General features: G+C 48.5%; 1 protein-coding gene across 1 annotated transcript in view; it reads left to right on the top strand.

The window, feature by feature from the left end:
* Positions 1-6,023, top strand: part of LOC144127504 (uncharacterized) — a 173,881-nt gene that overhangs the window by 3,447 nt on the left and 164,411 nt on the right. The gene's annotated exons all lie outside the window — the stretch shown is intronic.

Here is a 6,023-nt window from a genome sequence, read left to right as displayed (position 1 = left end):
CTACTTCATTTACACTTAATATAATAATTGGTTTTTTGGGGAAAGGAAATGGCGCAGTATCTGTCTCATATATCGTTGGACACCTGAACCGCGCCGTTAGGGAAGGGATAAGGGAGGGAGTGAAAGAAGAAAGGAAGAAGGAGGTGCCGTAGTGGAGGGCTCCGGAATAATTTCGACCACCTGGGGATCTTTAACGTGCACTAACATCGCACAGCACACAGGCGCCCTAGCGTTTTTCCTCCATAAAAACGCAGCCGCCGCGGTCGGGTTCAAATCCGGGAACTCCGGATCAGTAGTCGAGCGCCCTCCGGACGCGCGTGCGCGGCCACCTGGAAGCCGCGGGGACGACAACGTGACCGGGTCCTGTTCCCTTTCCCTCGACCGAGCTGCGAAGAAGCATCAGGACCGCCCTGCCGTGGGTGGTACCACCAGTGCCATCGTGTGATTGGACATCATTCTTCGAACTGTATTTCCCAGCTAGGGATCTGGGGAATACGAAGAGTATTTAAGGAGCTGCTGGTTTGATGCCAATAGAGCTCCTTTCTTGTGAAGTATCAGACTCCCGACTCCTATGAAGCTCTCTTTACTGAGAAGCACCCTCAGTTGCCCGTACTTCTACTTAATGTAAATAGTCCTTGCATAAAGTTTCCTTCCTCCGATCGTCCTCGTCTCTTCTCCGGCCCAGTCACGCTACCTGAATCCCAACAACTGGTGGCAGCGGTGGGATGTTGCTACCTGAATGCCAACAACTGGATGGCAGCTGTGGGACGTCCACGTGAAGTTACCGGCTGCAACGGACCTCGACAGCTTCGGGACTGACGGGCGTCAGCTATAGCTTGGCAGGGTGAGTGCCCAATGTTTTCCGTTCATTTCGCCAGACCGTACTAGCACAGGCAGATGCTAGGTGCGGATTCCTGTTGTCTGGGAAATTGATTTAATGAAACTGCTTTGTCTACTTCAGGCTAGGGCTTTTGTTTTAGTGGGCTTGCTAACGCATGGTGGAACTCACGATGGAGAAGTTAAAAGTGCAGGACCTGCTCGAAATTTGCCAGGAGCTGAGGATTTCGCTACGTTCTGCGAAAAGAAAGAAATTCTCGAGGCTATGCGGCAGGAGGAGGTGACTACTGAGGAGGTCGACGAGGCTTTGGAAACGATTGTTGGACGCAAGAAAGAAAAAGAAGAGCGTCGGTTGGCTCAAGAGAGACGGGATTTGTGCGAGCAGAAAGAATAAGAGCTTCGGTTTGCTCAAGAGAGACGGGAGTTGTGCGAGAAGAAAGAAAAAGAAGAGCTTCGGTTGGCTCAAGAGAGACCAATATTCTATTTGAAGAGTCTCCCAACTCCTTATTGCACCTAATAAACTACTCTCTCAAACACGCTTGGGTATCTTCTGAGTGGAAGCTGTCCAAGGTGATCCCTTTACTTAAAAATCAGGGTGGAGGCTATGAATTGGATAATATTAGGCCAATTTCTTTAACATCAAACGTGGTAAAGTTGATAGAAAGGGCGTTACTAATTCGGGTATCAGCCATTGTGGACCGCAAAGCTATACTCAGCCCGTGCCAACTCGGTTTCCGGCCACGGTGTTCGATATGGAATATACATGCTGATCTTGAGAGCAGAATTCACCTTGCTCGTCGTCAACGCCTGGTCGTGGCTTTGGTTACGTTAGACGTCGCCAAAGCTTACGACAGTGTAGAACACTCCATCCTGATACATAGGCTACAGTCTCTTCAATTTCCAGATTATATAGTTGCATAGATATCTTCATTTCTTTATAACAGAGAATTCTTTTGCGTCCATAATGGTGTTCATTCAGAGAGGTACAGACAAACGCGAGGTGTACCGCAAGGAGCTGTTCTTTCTCCTGTGCTCTTTAATATTCTGTTGAGCTCAATTCCTCTCCACCGCCATGTACGCACTTATGTCTATGCGGACGACATTGCGTTTTTTGCTGCTGCGCCGGATATACATTCTCTGTATGGTCTGTTGCAGTCATATTTGAATACACTTGAGCACTGGTTGAGCGCATTACATCTGAAGTTAAATGTTGGCAAGTGCGCCACTCTTGTTTTCCCTCTATTCATTTTTGTAGTGGTCTCTCTTACTTGCCAGTTAAAAATAATACCGCAGGTTCAATCCCTAAAATACCTAGGGGTCATTTACGACAACAAACTCACCTGGCGACCTCACATTGACCATGTCGCGGCGAAAGGGGCTCGTGCCGTGGGCATGTTACGGAGATTATGCCATCACCGGTACCGCATACGCAGAGATGCGCTATTAATGATCTACACTGTTTATGTCAGGCCAATTTTAGAATTTGGATCAGTGTTGTTTTCAGGCTCGGCTACATATAAACTTCGTCCTCTCGTCCTTTTAGAGAGGGAAGCACTTCGCATGTGCCTCGGCCTTCCAAAATTTGTGGCTATCAATGTGCTGTACCTTGAAGCCCGCATTCCGTCTCTCTTATCACGACTTCAATTTTTAACTGTGCAAACTTACCTCAGGATCTATGAATCCCATTTCCACCGTTCCCAAAGCATTTTCTGTTCTCAGCCGACCTCCTTTTTTGGTGTCCCCTGGTCTCATTTCCATTCCCCTCAGGTAGTGTTTGTGCAAAGATTACTTCAGCCTTTAGATGTAAACATTTATGATATCCTTCCTGCGCTTCGCAATGGGCCCGCTATCCACATTGGTTTCGACGACATATTCCCAAAAAATGCAAAACTTTTGCCACCGAGTATTCTAAATGGTCTTCTAGAAGATCATCTGAGGACCCTACCTACAGATATAGCAATAGCCATTGACGCATCGCAATGCAATGAAAAAGCAGGTGTGGGAATATTTTGCTCGCATTTAGACTGGTCCTTTTCACTGCGCCTTCCAGATTTCACCCCAATTTTTCAAGCAGAGTTTCTAGCAGTTGTACTTGCTCTACGCAAGCTAGACCCCTCTATTATAGCAGTTGCAGTAATTACTGATTCTTTATCTTTGTGTTCGTCCCTCGCTGCACATGTTGACGATCCCATTTTAACTACTTTCTTATCCCTACTTCCTCCGCATTTGAGCCTTGTTCATTTAGTATGGGTTACCGGTCACAGCAGTGTGACAGTAAATGAGATTGCTGACATTCTCGCAAAGGCTTCTCTCAGCGGCCCCGTGTTGCCAATCATCCCGGCTACAGCCTATATTACAACATCTAGATTTCGGCGACGTGCGTTTTTAGGCACGTAAGACACATCACTTTTAACATCGGTGGATTATGAGCACCTTAAATATTATTGGAACAGGAAAATTTGTTGCTCTCGGCAGCTTGAAGTATCACTGACGAGGCTGCGCTGCCGCATCCCCCCTCTAAATTTCTATTTACACAAGTCGGGTTTGGCGCTCTCTCCCCTTTGTTCATTTTGCCGTGAGCCTGAATCTATAGAACATTTTTGGCTGTATTGTCGCCGATTCAACTCTCTGAGAAAAAGGTTGCTGGAGGAGCCCTTGCAGCATCTTGGCCTTAGTTTGAGCAGCCCGCTCTTGCTACCATTTGGCGCCACCACATTTGGGTTCAGCCACAGATCTGTTTGTACCGCTATTCTAAATTTCCTGATAGAATCTCACCGACTGCCTTGCTAAGTGTTCCAAACTTTTCTTTTCTATCAATTATTACATTTTGACTAAATCATTATTATTTAATCCCTCTCTTTATTATTATTCTTATAATTTTGAAATCAAAACTCTCATCCCTTTTCTGTTCATGACGAAGAATTCACTGGTGTTGCGCTCCCACGTGCTTTTCCTTTTTGTTAACTGCGTTCAGGTGAATAGCCACCCGATTCTTGGCCGATCCCCCAGTGTGGGTATGTGCCATCTTTTGATAGGCTAACAACAACAACACTTCCAATAACGACGGGAGGTCCGTGAACATGCTCGAAAAATGAAGGAGCTCGAAATCGCGTCGAACGGAGGGAATATGGCGCGCCTTAGCCCTGTAGCTTCGTTAGAGGAGCAAGGGAGGCAGAGATTGCAGGATCTCGTCTCACCATACCGCGTGGGAGGCGATATTGCACTCTTTTAGGTAAATTTCGAACGCGCATGCGGGAAGGTGCACATCGACAAGAGCGCTTGGTCGGAGAAGTTACTTCCTCTCCTTCCGTGCGAGGCGGCCGAAGTGGTGGCTCGCCTCTCACGGGAAGAGTGTGATGACTACGAGAAGGTAAAGAGCGCACTGCTTAGAAAGTACCGGCTTTCTACTGAAGCCTTTAGGCAGCGATTCAGGCAGGCAAAGAAAGGCGGAGAGTCGCATACTGACTTCGCGTACCGGCTTAAAGTCAACCTAAACGAGTGGCTTAAGACCGCTGAGGTGCACGGAAGTCATGACAAGGTACTGGAGTGCATCGCACTAGAGCAGTACTATAGCGCGATTCCAGAAGATCTGAGGATATGGCTGCAAGATAGGCTAACAGATATAGACCTAGACAAAGCAGCACAGCTCGCAGACGAGTATTACGTTCGCCGAAACCTCCAAAGCAAGGCAGGGTACGATAACAGGTTAGGAAAGGGAGAAACCTATTTAAAGAGAATCCCCGATCGAAGGGTGCCACCAGCACGCCGAGATCGCCAAACAGAGGAAGCGGGATCAAAATGAGGAGGTAGCGAAAACGAGATGGAGTCACCCAAATCTGCCGATTCGCCGAAACAGCAGGCACCTGGAGCTCGCGCGTTTGAAGCGCGAAAACCCATTGTCTGCTATAATTGCAACAAGGATGGTCACATCTCAGTGAACTACAAACAGCAAAATATGGCGTTCGCGCGCATGCGAGAGTCGGAGGAAAACCTTAAATTGCTGGAGCCATACATGCGGGACGTGGTCATAAATGGCAAGAAATTCAGGGCACTGCGGGATTCAGCGGCTGCCATGGATGTTGCTCACCCGTCCTGTGTTTCCTCCACGGACTACACCGGCGAATGCGCCTGGATTAAGCAGGTCGCCGAAGAACAGAGTGCATGCTTGCCTATAGCGAAGGTGACCATAGAGGGGACTTTTGGCAGGCTAGACACAGAAGCGGCAGTTAGCGCAAACTTGCCGACACACTTGCCCTACCTGTTTTCGAACAAATCCGAGCAGCTGCTGAAAGAGAAAGGTCTCTCTTACACCTCGGGCTTGGCTTGCATGGCGCTAACACGTTCTCGAGCGCGAAAGCTCGCAAAGAAACTCGACTGCGCTCCGATAAATGAGCAGGCACCGAACCACTCTCCCGACCAGCCGGGGGATCCTTGCAGAAAAATTGATCCGTCTAAACCGCATGAGCATGACCATGAAGGGGTTCCCGAACAAGCGGTAGCTAATGAAATCCAAGGAACTGCCGATTCCGTAGAGAATGGGGCAACAGGAGCCCGCGCGAAGGGTTCGACATTAACACCTGCTTCGACTTGTTGGGAGGAGTTGACTAAGGTTGATAGGAAAGCACTTATTGCAGAGCAGAAAAACGACCCATCGTTAAGAGCTCTAAGCAATAAAGTGAGCGAGGGAGTCGCCAGAAAGAACATCAGCTTTCATGAGAAATCAGGCCTTCAGTACCGGAAATACTGCGACTCAAAGGGACGCGCATATGAGCAACTCCTAGTGCCTGAGAAGTACCGGCGGCAGCTTCTAGAGCTCGCACACGGAAATGCATGGGCGGGCCACCTGGGCATAACGAAAACAAAAGCTAGATTAGCCCTCGAATATTACTGGCCTCGCTGCTGGAAAGATGTGGAACTGCTTGTTAGATCATGCGACACCCGCCAGCGGGTCGGCAAGTCGATGGATAAATGAAAAGCACTCATGACACTAGTTCCCATAATTACAGAGCCCTTTCGGCGTCTTGTAATAGATACTGTCTGCACACTGCCAGCGTCCAACTCTGGCTGTCGCTACATTCTGACTTCACTATGCGTGGCAACCAAATTTCCCGAGGCCATTCCCTTGAAGGAGCTAAGTTCTGCATGTGTTGTAGACACCCTTTTGTCAATTTTCTCTTGCGTGGGGT

The sequence above is a fragment of the Amblyomma americanum genome, chromosome 1 (assembly GCF_052857255.1).
Source record: "Amblyomma americanum isolate KBUSLIRL-KWMA chromosome 1, ASM5285725v1, whole genome shotgun sequence".
Lineage (NCBI taxonomy): Eukaryota > Metazoa > Arthropoda > Arachnida > Ixodida > Ixodidae > Amblyomma > Amblyomma americanum.
The sequence above is the reverse complement of the archived record's forward strand: the minus strand, read 5'-3'. Positions and strand labels throughout refer to the sequence as shown.